General features: G+C 39.1%; 1 pseudogene; it reads left to right on the top strand.

Moving 5' to 3' along the window:
• LOC109476510 lies at positions 1–17,962 on the top strand (annotated as a pseudogene).
• The last annotated feature ends 749 nt before the right edge of the window (positions 17,963–18,711 follow it).

Here is an 18,711-nt window from a genome sequence, read left to right as displayed (position 1 = left end):
ATGGCCATCTCTCCAGCTCTACTGTACGCCGTTGTTGTCATCATGATCAGTAAGTCACCATTCCATCTATAGTACGTTTTATTTTCCATTCCCTTGGATTCTCGTCGATTCTATATGCATCTATATCTAACTACAGTACTCTACCTACAATACATAGTCTTTGGTCCTTTGGCCTCATTAGCCATCTCCGGACCCATCAGAAGTGAACCAAGGCTACTGATCATCCTCGACCACGAGGAACACACAAGAAAACTTATTTTTGTTTGTAGGATGGTCACATTCGTTGTAGGCCATCGTACGGTTGAATAGTTGGATGTCTTATAATGTTCAAGCAAGCTGTGACAGAACAACCACTTCACTGCCCCATATACTCCCATCATCGTGCACGCCTCCTTGACAGACTTTTACAACTAAACATTCCATTCTTAGATAATAATAACTTATCCGATAGTGTTTTTGTATACCTGTTACTTAATGGATCACCTTTACTTTCATCTAAACTCAACTCTCAAATACTAATTATTTCACAGTTATATCTCTCCGAAACCAAGCGATTTAACAATTGATTTATACTATTATTTTCATATATAATATCTTAAAAGCTTAACTTTGTTCACTAGTTACCTGGACGATTCCCATGTTTTGTGTTTTGTGATGTAATTTTTATTTTATGTCCAGTGGTGACGTGAATATAACCATGTAGCTTGAGTGCGTCACCACTATGTATTGTATATTTGCATGTTGGAATAAATAAAAAAAACAACCACTGACAAGCTTATTAGGGTCTAAGACAGCCTGTTTGATGACAAGATAGTCGAATTTTTTACGACTAACCCAAGAAGACCCTGAGTCTGCTATCGTACGACGATTGCACGACATTTATTTATTCATGTATAACAATTACGGCTATGTCCTACATTTATCATATTATAATCAAGCCTTGATGTGTATAACTTAGAGGGTAATTCATAATTTCTTTCTGTTTGTATCTTATTGTCACCTGTTTTCTATTTATTATACAGCGTCATAGATACTTTCATGGCTTGGCCATTTGCTTGGATAGGCTTAAGTTGGAACAAGCTTTCTACATCTACGTATATTCCTGTTTTGCTGATACCAGTACTCTCAAATTTTATTAAAACAAATATCTGCATGTACATGTAGTCATAGCCTGCGTGCCATTCTATTTGCGCAGGAGCGAAATGTGTAAGCTTGGTATACAAATAGGATAGCACGCAGGCTAGCCGTATGTGCTATATTTTCAAATATTGACTTTGGTTATGTCTTGCAGTTTTTATTGCCCTGAGCATCATCGGGAATCTTCTGGTCACTCTGTCGGTCACGCTGTGTCCGAGTCTCCGGAAACGCGAGAACGCCCCCGTGGTCAGCCTCAGTATTTCGGACATTCTCTTCACCGCCTTACACCCTCCGATGTGGATAAACGCGCTGTTGAATCCAGAGTTCCGCCTCCCGTGGGGCCTGTGCGTCCTCCAGTCGTACACCACGCCGGTACTGTGGAGCGTGTCGCTGTGCCACATCGGCTGTATCGCCGTGTACAGGTACTTCAGGGTGGTCCAATACCACCGCTTTCCCGCCATGACGTCCACTAAGGCCGTCTGTGCTGAAATCGCCACGGCCTGGGTGGTACCCATGCTTGCTTTCATCGCACCCCATGTACATCCTACGGACAGTGTTTCCTACAACCAGAAGCTGCAGCGATGCGCGGCAGTTCCGATAACCAGAGCCGGCACCCCACTGAAAATCACCCTAGGTGTGGCGGTGCTGATTCTACCGTGCGTTGTGGCGATGGTGTTCTATGTTGCCTTGTATCTTGCCATGAGGAGGAGCACGAATACGATTCTGGTAAACTCGAGACAAAACTCTGCCACACCTTCGTGTAAATCCCAGGCAGAACATACGGACAACGCGGTTGATGATGAGCGGGAAAGGGTTGAGAATATCAGAGAACCATGTACGCCTACAAATACGGACATTGTCGCAGCTAGAGACTTTCAAGATGTCTGCCTGCCGGGGGCTGTACCTATTACCGAGATAGACACCGCCCCAAATAAGGACAATCGTCTTCTAAACAAGCAGAAACAACTAGGAAGGCAAGTACCCAAGATACTCTGTCCTGAATCACCTCTGAAACCTTCAACCAGTCATGGCAGCTCAAACAACGTACCACATCCTTCTGCAGATGACACAGCAAAATTCAAACCGAAGAGAAATAACATACTTCTCTCTAATTGGACAACAGAATCTGGGCAGTTACCGCTTGAATCGACCGACATGGCAGCTGTTGGTAATGAGAAGATTTTCACATCCAAGGAGTCTGTGAATCAGAAGAAAACCAACCCTCGTCTTAAAATCTCACTGAGTCTTGAAAGCAAAACAGACGATCGCGATTTCGGCATCACAGAAGAGAATGTTTCGTCGGTACATGATCGTGACATGGCGACGCTACAAGCTCCAACAGACCGTTGTAAAAGCCCAAAAACACTACTGAGCGTCAACCGCAGAAATACAGCAAGTCTGACTTCCCTACGCGATCTTGGGAGACAGTTGAAACCGAAGAGGAATAACTTACTTCTTTCTGATTGGACAACAAAATCTGGACAGTTACCGCTTGAATCCAACGACATGTCAGCCTTTGGCAGTGAGATGTTCGGATCGCAAGAGTCTGTGAGTCAAAAGAAAACCAACCCTCGTCTTAAGATCTCTCTTAGTGTTGACAGCAAATCAGACGATCACAATGTCACAGAAGACAACGTTTCGTCGGTACATGATAGTGACATGGCGACGCTGCAAGCTCCAACAGACCGTTGCAGAAGCCCAAGATCACTACTGAGTATCAACCGAAGCAACACAGTAAGCCTGGCCTCCATACGCGATGTTGGAAGACAGTTAGACTTGAGGAAGTCCCGTGCAGAGATGGAAATGTTGAAGATGCTGGTGACAATGTTCATCTGCTGTGTCGTCTGTAACGTACCGATGATTGTGATGGTCTTCGTTGAGGACGGAAACCGTGTTCCAGAGGAAGCATTTCTGATAGGGCTGCTTCTGTGGACAGGCAATGCGGCCATGAACCCTGTCATCTACGGTGTCATGAATACAAAAATCAGAAAAGGGTACCGTGAAATCTGGGGCATACTCACGAGACAGTGTTCAACATTAACAGGGAACCATTAACACCAAGGGAACTAAGCTTTCATACTTTCGTGAAGTATATAGATTTGTTATGTCTACGAATTTCTTGTTTCATTCGCTGTATAGTTGTGATTTTGTCACTGACTGTACATGAATGTTCCTACTGGTTTTCATACAGACATTATTGATTGGATTTATAATACATGTACATAAAACATTACCGAACACCTAACAAGACATACATTGTGTAGGTCTAAACCCCACAAATCGGCAAAGAAGTATCATGATTAAAATTAATACATGCTGGTGTCACGATAGTCAGTTATTTAGAACTCGTCAATTTAGAATTATAAATCCACTGAATTGGATAATAGCCACACAGTCATCTGTTACAGGCTTTCAATTCATATTAGATGGTCTCACGGCCAAGCCTGTACAAGGCTATCAACCCCATTTGAGTGTCCCTTGGCCAGGCCTGTTCCAGGCTATCAATTCGTTTATCAAACCTGTACAAGGCTGTTATGGTTTGTAGCATGACGCAATCACGCAACCACATGTCTTAGTGACTCGTTCCCAGGTTTCGACATCAGGGGCTAAAATAGAGATTTACCGAATCCCGGTATAGTGGAATATTTCGCTAACAATCACCCCTTGCACACCCCTCTTCTTGCTCGTAAGTTTGTATTGTTCCGATTCTTATAAATTTAATTTTCTTTTGGACAATATACGAGATCTTGATCGTCCTACGACAGAAGTACAAAGAAGTGCAGTACGCAATCATCCTCTATGTGAGACTCCTTTGTTTTTATGCAAAAAGACAGACCTAGAGTAACATGTAAACAAACATGGCGGCCCGGTTGTAATTAATGTCAGTACGGCAGAATATCGGTCGTGTTCTGGAGTATTTAGCGGGATTTGAAGACCACCAACCTTCCGTGCACCGAGTTAAGAGAGCAGAAAAGCATAAGGGACAACCATAAACCGGGATGAAAACGTATACAAATGTATAATCGCGCAGACGACGGGAGATTGGTGTCTGGTTCGGTCAACAAAATCTTATATTGTGAATGCAGTAAATTGAAAGAAACGAATGAATTGTTGAACGAACGAAAAAGTGAAGCGTGTCCCTTGTCTATGCCTACGTTTTCAATCAAGATAGTATCTGCACATGACTCGCACACAGTAGACTGTTGTTGCACATCACAAATCGCCAGAGGTCGCTGCTACACGGTCCATCTGCCGGATATTGTCAATACGTTTCACCGACGTCAGGGCGCCTTGCAGTGAATGGGACGCATATTTCCAACTCTAACTCTAATCATAACTTCAATTCTAACCATAGCGATAACCAAAACAACGGCTAAAAACATGGGACGGCGAAACATAACAGGAAATGTTGCTGTGAGTGACTTAATTTAGTATTTTGTTGAAAGGTTCAGCACAAAGGCCAGTGTACAACTGCACTACTACAGTTACGTCATAGTTACGTCAGCCACAGGTAAATGTGATCCTGCAGTTTGGAGACAAATCGCCAGAGGCCACTGCTACACAGTCCATCGGCCAGGTTTCGTCCTGACGTTTCGCCGACGTCAGGACGTTTTGCAGTCAAGGGAACGACTATTTCATACTCTAACACTAATTAATTCTAACAATAGCGATAATCATAACAACAAAATTTCAGCTAAAACATGGGACGGCAAACCATAACAGGAAACCGCAATTTCGGCGGCGTTTTCGGGAATGTTGCTACGAAAGAGACGCTACTTTTACTATTCAACATCACCGAACATGTCAACAAACATGGCGGCCCGGTTGTGTTTGGTGCGCGACACGGTCGCGTTGTGGAGTATTTGGCGGGATTTGAAGACCACCGACCCTCCGTACACCGAGTTAACAGGGCAGACAAGCATATAATTATTAAGGGACAACCATAAATTTGGGTGAAAACAGATATAATCACGCAGACGAAGTCTATTGCACAGTGAATTACAACAGTACAGTGGTAGAAAATACGATTTGCATATGAATCACTGCACTGGAGGTCAACAATGTTAGACCATGCAGCAACGACCTCTAGCGATTTATCACACTCCTCTGTAGGGTTTCTCTGCTCCAGGCCTCTTGATCAGCACCAAGGTCAGCACCAGGAACAGGTCTGACCTTGCGGCTTTTTAGAAGGATCTCGTAGCCTGGAACAGCCTGACTTTGCGGCGATTCAGAAGGATCGAATGTTAACTGACCGTTCGGCACTCAAAGGGGGCTGATAGCCTTGTACAGGTTTGGCCGTGAGATCATCTAAAATGAAGTGATAGCCTGTATCAGCTAACTCAGCCTTACACTTCGTAGCAACATTCCCGAAAACGCCGCCGAAATTGCTGTTTCCTGTTATGGTTTGCCTTCCCATGTTTTTAGCTGAAATTTTGTTGTTATGATTATCGCTATTGTTAGAATTAATTAGTGTTAAAGTATGAAATAGTCGTTCCCTTGACTGCAAAACGTCTTGACGTCGGCGAAACGTCAGGACGAAACCTGGCCGATGGACGGTGTAGCAGTGGCCTCTGGCGATTTGTCTCCAAACTGCAGGGTCACAATTACCTGTGGCTGACGTATTAAACTATGACGTAACGTAGTAGTGCAGTTGTACACTGGCCTTTGTGATGAACCTTTGTACAAAATACAAAATTAAGTCATTCACAGCAACATTTCCTGTTATGTTTCGCCGTCCCATGTTTTTATCCGTTGTTTTGGTTATCGCTATGGTTAGAATTGAAGTTATGATTAGGGCTAGAGTTGGAAATGACTGCGAGCCCTGACGTCGGTGAAACGTATTGACACTATCCGGCAGATGAACCGTGTAGCAGTGACCTCTGGCGATTTGTCTCCAAACTGCAGGGTCACAATTACCTGTGGCTGGTGGCTGACGTATTTGTATTACGTCAGTACAGCTATTACAGTAGTACGGTAATGTTACTAGATGGTATTCGCCAACAGTTATGTACTATACTTGTGTTATACTCAAGCAATCGATCTGCAGCTCTGGTAAATATTATCATGGACACATTTTCTGGGCTAAGATACTTTTGCGCTTCTTTTAATAGTTTTTACGTGTAAAACTCACAAAAACGGTAAAATAAAATAAAGGTCTTGCCACACAAGTTTTTGACAGTCCAACTTTCCCGTTCAAAGTTCAGAAGTAGGCTAGGATTTGTAATTTCGTCATTTCCGCTTTCTGTAACTGTTCTGGGAACGACGGTGAATATTGAGTGACGCACTTCCGGTTTGTACTACCCTGGGAACGTGACGGCGGCGGTGATCGCAGTGGTCTTGATACGGTGCGTAAAAATCACAAAATCCAGGTACGTAGCAGGCTTTCCGTTACATCCAGCATTTCATAGACACTAATAAACCGCAAGGTATCTAGTCAATGCAATTTGCTGTCTTTAAAAGCCAGAAAAATGTTGATATTTGACGATTTACATGCATGCCTCGATCAAGCCGGTTCCGCACCTCATTTGCATATGAAGAAGCCATTTTCGGGTTTGTAGATTTTAGCCCACTCTTGTAGGCTTCCCAGTTCGTCTCTGCGATATTTTCACGTCTTTGTCTTCCTCAGAAATTGTTGGGTTTATGTAAATGTTGCCATGCCCTTGGATTACAGGGTAATCGGTGATTTGAAGGCGGATTTATCCGAAAGGTCACACAAAGTCGTCTGAAACGCCCTCCCACAAAATGGCGGCGTGCATGTTCCAAAGAGGGCGTGAACTCATCTTCCTGGTTTATCTTCGCCGTTTTATCTTATAAAAACACCCCCGAATCATCAAATTTCTCCACAATCACCCTCTACATTTATTCATATACCCAAAAGGAAAGCAAAAGCGACCGTTGGCTTCCTCTTTTGGTGTATTTTTGCAGCTGTTGTCGAAAGAAATTTCCATTTTCGTTCAACCATGCCCTAATTTGCATGTGATGACCTTGCGCGGAAAGGAGATTTTAATAAGGTCAATTCGGATTATTTCGACAAGACAACGTTGATGCAGTGTGATGTTGGCACTTGTGTGTTGTATTTATGATGCCAGGCATGATTTATATTCAATATCAATGAAAAGCTGCAGGAAATAAATTTTTTTAAATAGTAAAAATAAATTATATGGCCATGTACTAAAGGGAGGGGCAAGGCGATTGCCTGGTAAACTACTAGTAAATCAATCAAATGACAATTTCTTTAGATTTTTAATGACCAGTCGATTTTAAACCATTCTTGCTACTTTCATTCTGTTGTAAGTGAGCATAGGCACTGTACTAACCTTTTCTTATAACAACATTTTGTATCATACGTGATTCAAATACATCGAACATTGTCTTTCTAAATTTGTACATGAACATGTAATTGTAATGTTTGTTTCAATACTGAAGTAATTAATAAGAGGGACATGAACATCTCTCAGCAACTCGAGACAAACAGTACTGGAAACTAAACTTTGTTTGCTACGCCTCCGAGGAAGAGTGATGATAATTTTATTTTAATGTTGTTCTGACCACAGCCAAGATGAGCTACAGTAAAGGCATTGCCAAGGGCCTGGGAGCGGCCATGGTCGGTTTCGGCCTGATCAGCGTGATCCTGGGGATCATCTCTGTCGTCATCAACGCCCACTCCGCTTTCAACTGTAACTGGTTCGCCATCGTGTCCGGCAGCATTGTAAGTATGAGAGCACAATTTAGAAAGACTTATCTCTCTTCAGGTCAATGCAGGGCTTGAAATGCTACCTGTATATACAGGTTAGTGCAGGTGAAATTGGAGCTGTGCAGGTATTTCTGATGTCTACCAAACCTGCACCGGTCCATGTACTCTGTGAGGGTTTACACGTACATGTAAGTGTATGTGGATTTTCATTTTTGCATGGCTGTTTACAACATGTATGAGGTATACTGGCAAAAGATTTGATGGCAATGGTTTCTGTACAGTTTTAAGTGTGATCCATACTTCATAAATTCAGAGTGGTGCAGGTAAAACTTGTCTATTGCAGACAAAATGTAATTATCACTGTTACTTGCATGAAGGTGTCCCAAAATAGAGAACTGATGGAGATCACAATAAAACAAACAAATTGGCATATGTTTGGCAAGTTCTACATGTACATTTATTGCACTGTTCAGGTGATTGTTGCCGGAATCCTTGGATTTGTGAGTGGTAAGATGGCTGACAGCAAGGGCAGCATGGTAAGTAGTTGTAAGGCTGAACTCTCAAATGTAAAATATCTTTTGTTTTGATACAAGTTCATGTTAATCTATGCAAGAGAAAGTAGCATTTATGAAGGATATTACAATGTTGCATGATGCCCTTCTATGTTTTTTTTAATATGTAATATACAGGCCAAGTACAATGGAATACACATTCACACTCTGATATACTGTGGATATACAAAGTACAAAAGAACACAGACTATTGACATTCCACATGAAAATCTGCACTACGATTCTGTGCATATCATCATCATCATCATCATTCATCCTCCGTAGAGGTGGAGCATACAAAGTTAGTTCGCCACAACTTTCTGTCATACATCACTGAGAAAAGTTCATGTCCCTCCAAGCCAGTTTCAGTTTCAATAAGTTTCTTAACTGCATATCACTTGTACACATCTTCTACTTTTCAGAGCTCTCAAGTTGCAAAGTAGAACACAAAGTGCATGCAAGGAGAAGGGCAACCATTGTTTCTGTGAATATGATACTTAAATGTCTGAAACACTGTTTGATCCGAAGGTTGTTGGATTCCTGGCTGCTTCCATCATCAGTATTCTGATCAACCTTGCCTGCCTGATCCTGATTGTGCCCGGCACACAAGTCGGCATGTCCCGCCCCGAGGTATTAAAAAAACATGGTGGCCCTCAAAACAAAAGGATGGTTGAAGTTTTCAAGCCCCCCACCCCCTCCAATGTATTTATACATTGAAGTGTCACAAAAGCCTTCTGTGTGACGTTTAGTGTTCCAGGGCTAGCTGAGTGTTGGAGAGAAGAATCAGGAAGGAGACAAGAATTTTGACTTGTGTAGCAAGTGTTCCAGGCATACATGTCACCAGAGAATACCTAGAGAAGACTGGATAGAGAGGAGCTTCTTCAAACTATCAAGGAGACAAGCAGAATAGAAAATGGTGTTTAGGTTGTTTCTTGGTTAGTGTGTTTTAGACAAAGAAAACTATTAGAAATCTCAACTCAGGATACAATAGGGAAGATGAACCCAGTTTCATTTTGTTTTGCATGGCTTAACTTGTGATTTTGCAAAGAAATTCTCCTATCTTCCGTTATACAAAAAAATTCTGTTCATATTTTCAAAAGCAGAAACTGAGAGTGTAGTGTAGGGTGGTATGGAATGACAAGTGCGTAGGAGAACAGACAAGATCGAGAGATCAAGGAAAATGCCTAATAAAGGAAGGCATTTTACACAACACATTTTACACAATTTTCCTCACTCCACCCAGGTGTGAAATTGTAGCCAACTTTTGGAGAGGTATAAGGCAGTGGCAGGAGAGGGATGGACTCCCCCTTCTAATACTGTTCCCTAGACACACTGGATCAACAACCACTGCCTCTATGGCCTCAGAAAGGCTATAGGACCTTTACCTCTTCTAGTGTAGGACTAGGACAGAAAGATGATGTTGATATCTATTTGAATCCTGTAGATCCCCATGACCCTGTATGCTAACGTCTTCAGTATCCTCCTGAACCTGACTACCGTACTGATCATCACTCCAGGATACATTCCAGACGCCTCCTTCCCTCGTGTAGGTACCGCTGTGGTAAAGTCATGTTATTTGTGGACAACAAACAAACAACATGGTTGAATAATTACTAAGAAGGATATTTAACCTTCTCACTGCTAACATTGTAACCACTAGGGAATTTGGTGGACAAACATCTAGGTCAGTTTCCAAATCAAAGAATTTGACTTGATAAAATTTTTGTACTGGATTGATTTTTTTTTACAAGGTCTGAAACTGTACGGTAAAAAATTGAGTAAGTATAACTCTGTGTTGGCATCTACAATTTAAAAACCCTTCCTCATGATGAAGTCTACCAACACAGATGAATTTTCAAGCTAACATCGTAGAAAGTACCAAATAATTTTGATTCTTGATTTTTGTAAGTTTATACTCTCTATATCTACACCTCCAAACTTTAAGCCAAATTTCTGCATAATTGCTTGAAAAATACAGTGCAAGATTGGAATATATTTTAGTTAAATATACTTATGTTATGCTTTCCTCATGTGCATTGTAGTATCATAGTTTGTCCACAAATAACAACTCTATCACATTAATACCTGGCAGAGTTTTGCCACTTGTTACATGCGTTCCAATAGTTTCACCAGCCGTTTGCTGGTACAGTTCAGTTCAGTTCTAACAAAAGTTCCCAGTTTGTTGAACCATAGAACCCTGTTTGGGAAGAAGTGTCACAAAGTTCTGTTACTTCAACCACCCTTTGTTTTGAGGGTCACAATGTTCAATTTCTTCATGTTTATAACAATTATAAGGTTACGTTGTGTTAACTCTGTACTTCTTTGTTTTTCCTAAGTATGTATGTGTATTACAAGTATTATTGTATACTGTTGGAAAGAAGGTAAGTTCTCTTAATATTCACTGTAATTTATTGATGTTTAAAGTTCATAAGGTAATAAATTAACATTTTACAGTGTCGTAAAACAATACGACTGCCGACATTTTCAATAGCATTATATGTAGTTGCTTGGAGTTTGCTTGGAGTACATGTATTATCAAGATGCAAAGTACTTTGCTTTTTGCAGTATCATGTGATTATGATACTAGTACATACTCGTGTCTTGTGAGCTTGCCAAATTGCCAGTTGTTAATATCTGTTACTATCAAAAATTACTTGCTGTTCGCATTTTGCAGACATTTTCAATATGGCAGAAGAAAAAATAAGCAACTTGCAATTTTGCAAAAATCTGGCTAGGGGCTCAATGTTGTCAGCATAATGTTTTAAAACTTTTCTATTTACTACTGACTTCCAGTTTGTAATTAAGAATTTGCATGCATATTTTTCAAAAGGTATGTAAAATGTTTGAGAACTTGCAATTTTGTGTATGCCATGGGTGTCACCAGGCTTTAACCTCCTTTGTTGTGGTTTTACTTGTAGGGTAAGACCTGGGCTGTCTGGATCCCCTCCAGCATTTTCGCCTTCTTCGAGATGGTGATTGCCATGTGCTGTTGCATCCTGTGCCTGGAGTCCATGGTTGGATACTTCACAAAGGTATGACCATTTACTCACATTTTACAGATGTTCATTGTGCAATCATAGTACCCTACTGAGGAACATTCTGGCGATAGTATTTCGACTTGCATATGTCATACAAAATTCAACTGTCTTGTACTCTTGTAATGGATCTTTTCTAAGATCCTTGTCAGCAGTTAGTTTTGTCATAGCCTTCCAGAAACTTCTACGACATCTAAATCGTATGATGGCCATTGACAAATGCAACTGCACCCTAAACTAAGTAGAAACAGTAGCATTGATGGCCAAGGAGTTATTAGTCCCAGTAGACACAGCATTGAGAAGTCATGGATTACTTTATAAAATGCCTGCCAGCCAGCCAACAAGAAATCTTGCAACATGATTATTATAATGACCATAATGTAGTGGTACTATCTGCATGGGAACATACAAGACCAATGCCTGGACCTTTTTGAGTTGCCCCCCCCCCCCCATGTGATGTTTCTGTTGAAGCAGGAATTACTTATACTTCAGTATTGCGTACAATGCTTGTATTAGATTTATGTGATGACATTTTTTTTCAAGGCATTTGTTTATTTTTGCTGTACTTGCACGGGCAGCCATATTTTAGCTGTGATATTTTGTGCCATACCGTGTTGTGGAATACTGCATGGGCTGGAATATTGTTTTGAAGTACATCGCCAATGTTGCATGGACAAGAAGAAAGTAAGTCGTTTAAGTCTTTTGTTTCTATCTTTTGTTCTTTCTTTCCATATTTCTTTCTCTACATAAACCTATATATTACTTGAAAGCATGGATGCTGTCTTGTTGCTGTCTTATTTCTTGTGTGGTTATTTATATAATTCTATTCAAAGTTCACTTTTATATTTCTACTCTCTTCTTACAATAGCTCAATTTCTCTTTATTAAACAGCAGTTGTTGCTATGTTTAGTCGAGCTTGACTCTCAATTTACATTGAAAACAAAAAAAATATATTGGAGCGCAAATACATGCCAACATATCTTTTGTTTAGGTGACAGAAAATGATGTTTTTTGTTTTTAACAGTTTGTCAGTTTGGGGTGAATTCTTCATTGCAACAAATTCCAAATACTTGTACTTGACTACAAAATAAAACAACTTGCTACTGTAAATCTTCAAAATTTTGCAACAATTTTATCATAGCACTAAAGCAGTTTTCGAAATGATTGTTCCACAAAAATTTTCTACAAATATGTCTCCATTGTATGGCCAGTGTACTACAGTGTACATGATCTGAAAATTTAGAACACTGCAAAAACCTCTTTTTTCCTCTTACCACAGAATTAAACCACTGCAAAATTAAGTGATTTTACAGTTAAAGTACCTGTATCTTCAATGCACATTGTCTTTACTAATAATAAGTCCTTTTTCATTTCTTGTTCCAGGGGCCCAAGTAAGGCCATGCCAGAGCTGCATTGAGCAGTCCAGGAAGTTTTCAGTTTAGCAATGAGCCACACAACACTCGTACCTTAAATTTAGTTATCTTGTCAGTACAACATACTATTTCTGGGTAAGAGTGTGTAAGGAAACATTGCATAACTGAAATCAGTACTGAAGAGCTACAACTACAAGAAGAAAAGACAAGACAGAAGATGACCAAGCCATTATACTGTGACTAGGTCTAGCATCTCTATATCAATAGTTATTGGCCATGATTCCTGTTATAGTTTTTACTTGAGTATGACCGAGTGTATGTGGTCTTAGTATAACTTCAACAAGTTCTTGCTTTAGCCATTCAAACATGTGATGCCCAGAAATATACATGTATATGAAAAAATACATTGTATAGTACATGTACCAAGTATCTTAGTTACCTTAGTTGCAAAATTAGAGAGAAAACTCAGGACAGGTCTGTCAACTTGTGTGCAAGCTAGACAGTATATATTCAAAATATGTTCTGTCTGTATAGTTGTTATGCCTAGTCATTCACAGATACAGTAACTAGTTTAGCTTGGTTGAAAATGAAAAGGAAGAATGTATGAATATAATACTAGATGAAACAGCACTTTGTATTGTAGAGAAGTAGATATACACAATCATATAAGTCATGGACACTGCAACAACTTTTAGTTGAATGAATTGTTAGGAAAATATTAAAAGTGGAGACTTGTGACCAGAAATTACAGTGTAAAAGAGGCTTTGATATAGATGTGTTTTCGTATACTTAGTTGCATGTGTTAGTCAATCAATTATAAGATTAACATACTAAATGGATACAAAGATGTACAAAATTTTACGGAATTCTGTCACCATATCATCACTTCTAATCCAAATCTTACACTGTTTGAAAGTTGTTTTTTTTACAAAATAACTCAAATTTCCCTTCTCTTTTTTAGTCATACGTTTTCGACATTTTGTTTTCCCAATGTTCAAAAATGCTGTTATAATTATTAGCTTTTCAGCTTACTAACTAATAGAGAATTGATAGCCTCAGTGTGCTAAACGTTAACTCATCCTAAGTGACAGACAGTTATTGGTTAAGAAATACTGTATGATCTGTTAAAAGCTCTTAGTGTTGTTCCCTATACATACCCTGCATCTGTAAGCTTGAAACATTGTTGTACTCCTACAATATGTAGATACACCTGCACTTATACTCAATATGTACACAAGAGAAATAAAGATCACTGTGTTCTTTGTGTCTGATGCTTGGAATACTGCTTGGAATGGCTATGCTTGGAATAATACCTAAATGTATTATGGCTACTATGATCGATGGAATCAGAAGATCTCAACCAGTACAAATAGTAACATCAATTGAACCCATCTTGTTATAGACTTTGAATTTCCCCCAAAAAAGAAGCACCCAAAGTACACTACACACATTTAAGACAACTGCTACAAGTAGGTTTTTTTTTAAGTGCAGCATTTCTTGCTCTTATCCGTTTATATATTCAGCATGTGTAATTTTCAGGCCTGTCCTCTACTCCCAGACTCAGTTGCTCTAGTGTGTTGTAGCCTAACCCAAAAGCCTGCTCAGGAGGCTACAAGAAAAACATGTTCTTAGAGCAGCATGTATTGCTCTTATTCTTTCATATTTAGCATGTAGTCTTCAGATCCTTCCTATGTGTCTTCCATTCCCACCGTGTTGTTTTATGTGTCTGTTTGTCTCTCCTGCTCTCTCTCGGACCACAGTCTGGACATGTCAGGGCCTCTCTGGTAAGGACCCAGACTTGAACCTGTTGGGAGATTTTCCATTCCTCATGTCAGCTTACTAGATTATAACTTTTCCAGATGCTGTGTACATTCTAATCATCATCTGTACTGCTGATCTTTGTATCATTAAAGTGTCTCTCCCCTTAAAAATCATAAAGGCCCCTCTTAAACTGAAACGTAGCAGGATAGTCATTTCAATTGTGAACCAATCATTGTAAAAGCTAACGATTCAAAACTTCACACCAGCACCCAACCATCTAGACATCAAATCTGTGTGTACATAACATGTAGCTCCAACTTGGAACATAAGATATGTATTCTGGGCAGTCGTGATGATAAACCAAAGCTTACTATATACAGACTGTACTTGGCACTGCTTTGAAACGTTTGGTACCAGTGCTCAGTTACAGTATACTGAAGACTTATGCACCCCTGGTATGCAGAAAACCTGTCAACATGGGCTGTTTAATTCCCATATACTTGTACTGTAGAGTAAAATATATCCGCCATAAAATAACCCATTGCATGGCAACCTGGGTGTAGATGCTAGAGGTATAAATCTTTGGTGTTTGTTGGAGGGGGAGAAGTCTGCCGTATCTGATTGTTTGTATTTGTTGTTCCAGCGTGAGCCTGGTCCAGTGCTGTACAAGGATGAGCAGGCCACCATGCTGCCAGCAGGTATGAAATCATGCAAATATTTCTCTCCAGTCAAAAAATAAATCTTGATTTTTTTAAACATGTCTCAAAAATGTTTCTATCTGGGCTTTGACAGAATTTGAAGTTCGAGCCTTTCCTATAGTCCCGCCTACATCAGTAAAAATAATGCAAATATTTGACCAACATGCAGCTACTCTCTGATTGGCCAAACTGCTAATTGTCCTGTTGTCATTGGTTGAACTGATAATTATGATTGACAGTCCGGAATTTGAAAGGTCCATTGGTTCAGCTTTCTTTTTCTTCAAGACTCTCTTAAGTCTGCACAGGTCTGATATTTTTTTAGGTGTTTTATTTAAAGTTTTAAAAAAGGTACGTTGAAATCCAAAGGAAAAATGGTTTGTCGTGGTTAGGGTAGCACTGAATATATGTCATAAATTTGTAACTGTCATGCTTTTGCTTTCTACATTTGTCCTAATGCTAAGTTGCATGGTTAGAGTAAATGCATGCCAGTAATACAAGTCTTTTCCTCTGTACTTCTGTCTTGTGCTCAACATTGCTAGGCAAGACTCGCGTGTGAGTCAGTGGTAAGTAAATATCTACTGGCTGAGAAGGTGAATCGTTGACTAACGTTGTTCTCACTAAATGGTTCCCTTTTTTTTTAACCATTTCATATTTTTAAGGGAGCAAACACTGTTTACAGACTGTTCCATTTCAAAAAAGTTCAACAAAAAGAACAAACTTTACCACTGTTTCAGATTTTACAATTAGAAATATAACCAAGTTACTTTTCCTTTTGATACACGTACAAAGATGCACTGTAGGGCTCAAATTTTGCAAGTAGGACCTATATGGCTGTTATGCTGTTAACAAATGTATGTGCAATAGTTGTTTTGCACAAATTAGTTTATTTTTCCTAGCAGTAACTGAGTTAATGTTGAATGCTTCAGTTTAGCAAGCAAATAACCCATACTTTGTGTCAAAAATATGGAGGCCAGAATTGTACTACCTGTCTCAAGAACGTACCTTTCTAAAGAACTGAATTTTCACATTGACTTGTTTCTTGTTTGTTTGTTTGTTTTTCACTTGAATTCGTTTTCCCCGATGAGACAAATTCCTTTGTCATGTTTCAAAATACATTCAAATCATCTTTATGATCCACACAAAAGTAATCTTGAGATTATATTTTTTTCTTAGATGGTCAAGAAGCTGTCCAGGTTGAGGAAGAAGCAGAGAAGACTAAGTAAGAAGACCAAGAAGACAAAATTACAGCCTCAAGACCCACCACTTCTGCCTCTTCACCTTAAAGACATCTTTCTTAAGCATTGATCACTTTGTGGTACAAGTAATCGGTATATATTTGACTGTTACAAGACTATAGATAACACAAATGTTGAGTAAGGCCACACCAATTTAATTTCTTGGTTAACGGATTCGCCGCTTCATTTTTTTCTGATTTGCAAATAAAAATAAAAATTCAGAATCAACTGCAAAATGCTTATATTTTGCCCTGAACAGTTGAAAGCAGTCCTTTAAATCCTAGTTGTTAAAGTTTTTCCATCTTTCAATGCAGTGGTATCATTAAAAGTTCAAAATTAATGGCTTAAATTTTGAACCAGCTTGGTATGTTGACTTCATGGCTCCTATCGTACCATTTTGGGCCATAATAGGATGCCTAGGCCTGTTTTTATTTTTATTATTTTTTCGCCCGCCCGCTCCATTATTTTTCTTGAAAAATCCGTTAACCAAGAAATTAAATTGGTGTGGCCTAAAGTATCAAAGTTGACTAGTGATGTAAAAAGTTGATATTTCACCTCGTCCACTTTTCTGTGCATTTTCTGAGGCTTGTAAATAGATACACAAAGATTTGAGATAACCAACTGTAGTAGCCTGTTTATGAAACCTATTTTAGCTGCCTAGTCTCTCGTCCTCTCCACATAATTTGAACAGAGAGAACAAAAGAGACTCAGTTAAAATAGACATAGATCTTCAATCTAGAACTGTTCATAATTAATTTGGAAATATAACTGACCCCATTGTTTAGATGTACGCAGGTTCCTACTGATCCTTTTTATATGTTTGAAACGTCTAATTTTTTTATAGTTTTCTTGACTGGGTAGAATGGGATTTTGGTGTTCTTTCACTAGTGGATTAGACTGCAAACGCAGTGTACGTTGTAGAAAAAAATGAGTATTTATCGGTGAAAAGATTTCGGTGTGCAACATGTAGACAGATATGCACTAGCACTAGGGATTTTCTGTGTACTTTAGCGGGTAAAGAGTTTAGTTTGAAAATAGCTCTCATACACTTACACTTAATTGAAGCACCCAACTTTATCCTATACAAGAATATCATTTCGTACTATTATATGTTTGGATATTTTGTAAATGTCCCAATCAATTGTTTTGTTTGGTACGTAATGTCTTTATGATATTTTAAGCCCAGTTATGTTTTTAACAGTGAGTTGCCTATATACAGTTTCACCACCCAAGATAGAACATAGCATGACCATTTGAATGTTAAAAATGCAGTAATTTTGGAAGTATACATTTTATTGTTTCAACCATAGTCAATCTAACTAGTTATATTTGTAACAACTTGTATAAGCTTAAAATTAAGCAGAAGTTGGTATGAAAAAGGCACAAGTGTTCAGCACACAATGAAGATTTAAATGTGTATGAATAGTTATATCTGTGGTTGTTCGATAGTTGAAGCAATAAAGGTTTAAGACCTATAACTTGTGTGAAGACTTGCCTACAATACATTTGTTAAGAAGAAAGCAAAGCCCATTGCCACATCTATTTAATTTCTTGGAATCACATACATGTATTTATATTTTCTGGTTTGAAAAAAGGGAAGCAGGATATGGATCGACATATTTTGGCACCTACAATCAAGGAACATTCTTGACTTGCCAGTAACCTCAAGGCATGGGTGTGTTGTTTTGGGTGTTTGTGTTTGTAAGTATTTGAATGCAGTAGAGTGAAAGGGTGGGGGGGGGGAGGATTAGATTTGGTTACCAAAGATTGACCCTATGGTCAGGTTGGTCAAGTACGTGATGACTATATTATTGCACAAAAAATAAAAATTCATGCCCATTCAAAAATAGAGAACCTAGAAAAACTGAATAGTTGTGCCCTTAGGGGACAATGCCATGAATGTGCAAGTCATTGTTTATTGTTCAGCAGACCTACCCTTCAGTATCAATCATTTTGTCAAGTATCTGTATCGGGCAGGATATACGAAAGAGTATTGCATCAGAAAACTCCAACCAAGATGATGTAAAACATTTTCAACTTAAAACAGTTGCATATATTTGGCTTGGAAACTTTTACCCATTTTGAAACATTCTGAACTTTTGAATGACACTACATTAATACATGTCACCACACTTCGTTGAACAACCAGGTGACCCAAATCAAAGACAAGTGTATAAAATCTAATCACTCCAACCATAGCTGCTACTAAGCTCAACAAATTGGTACA

The sequence above is a fragment of the Branchiostoma belcheri genome, unplaced genomic scaffold, assembly GCF_001625305.1.
Source record: "Branchiostoma belcheri isolate BF01 breed outbred unplaced genomic scaffold, Haploidv18h27 scaffold38, whole genome shotgun sequence".
Lineage (NCBI taxonomy): Eukaryota > Metazoa > Chordata > Leptocardii > Amphioxiformes > Branchiostomatidae > Branchiostoma > Branchiostoma belcheri.
Note: the sequence above shows the minus strand (reverse complement) of the source record. Positions and strands in the feature narration are given on the sequence as shown.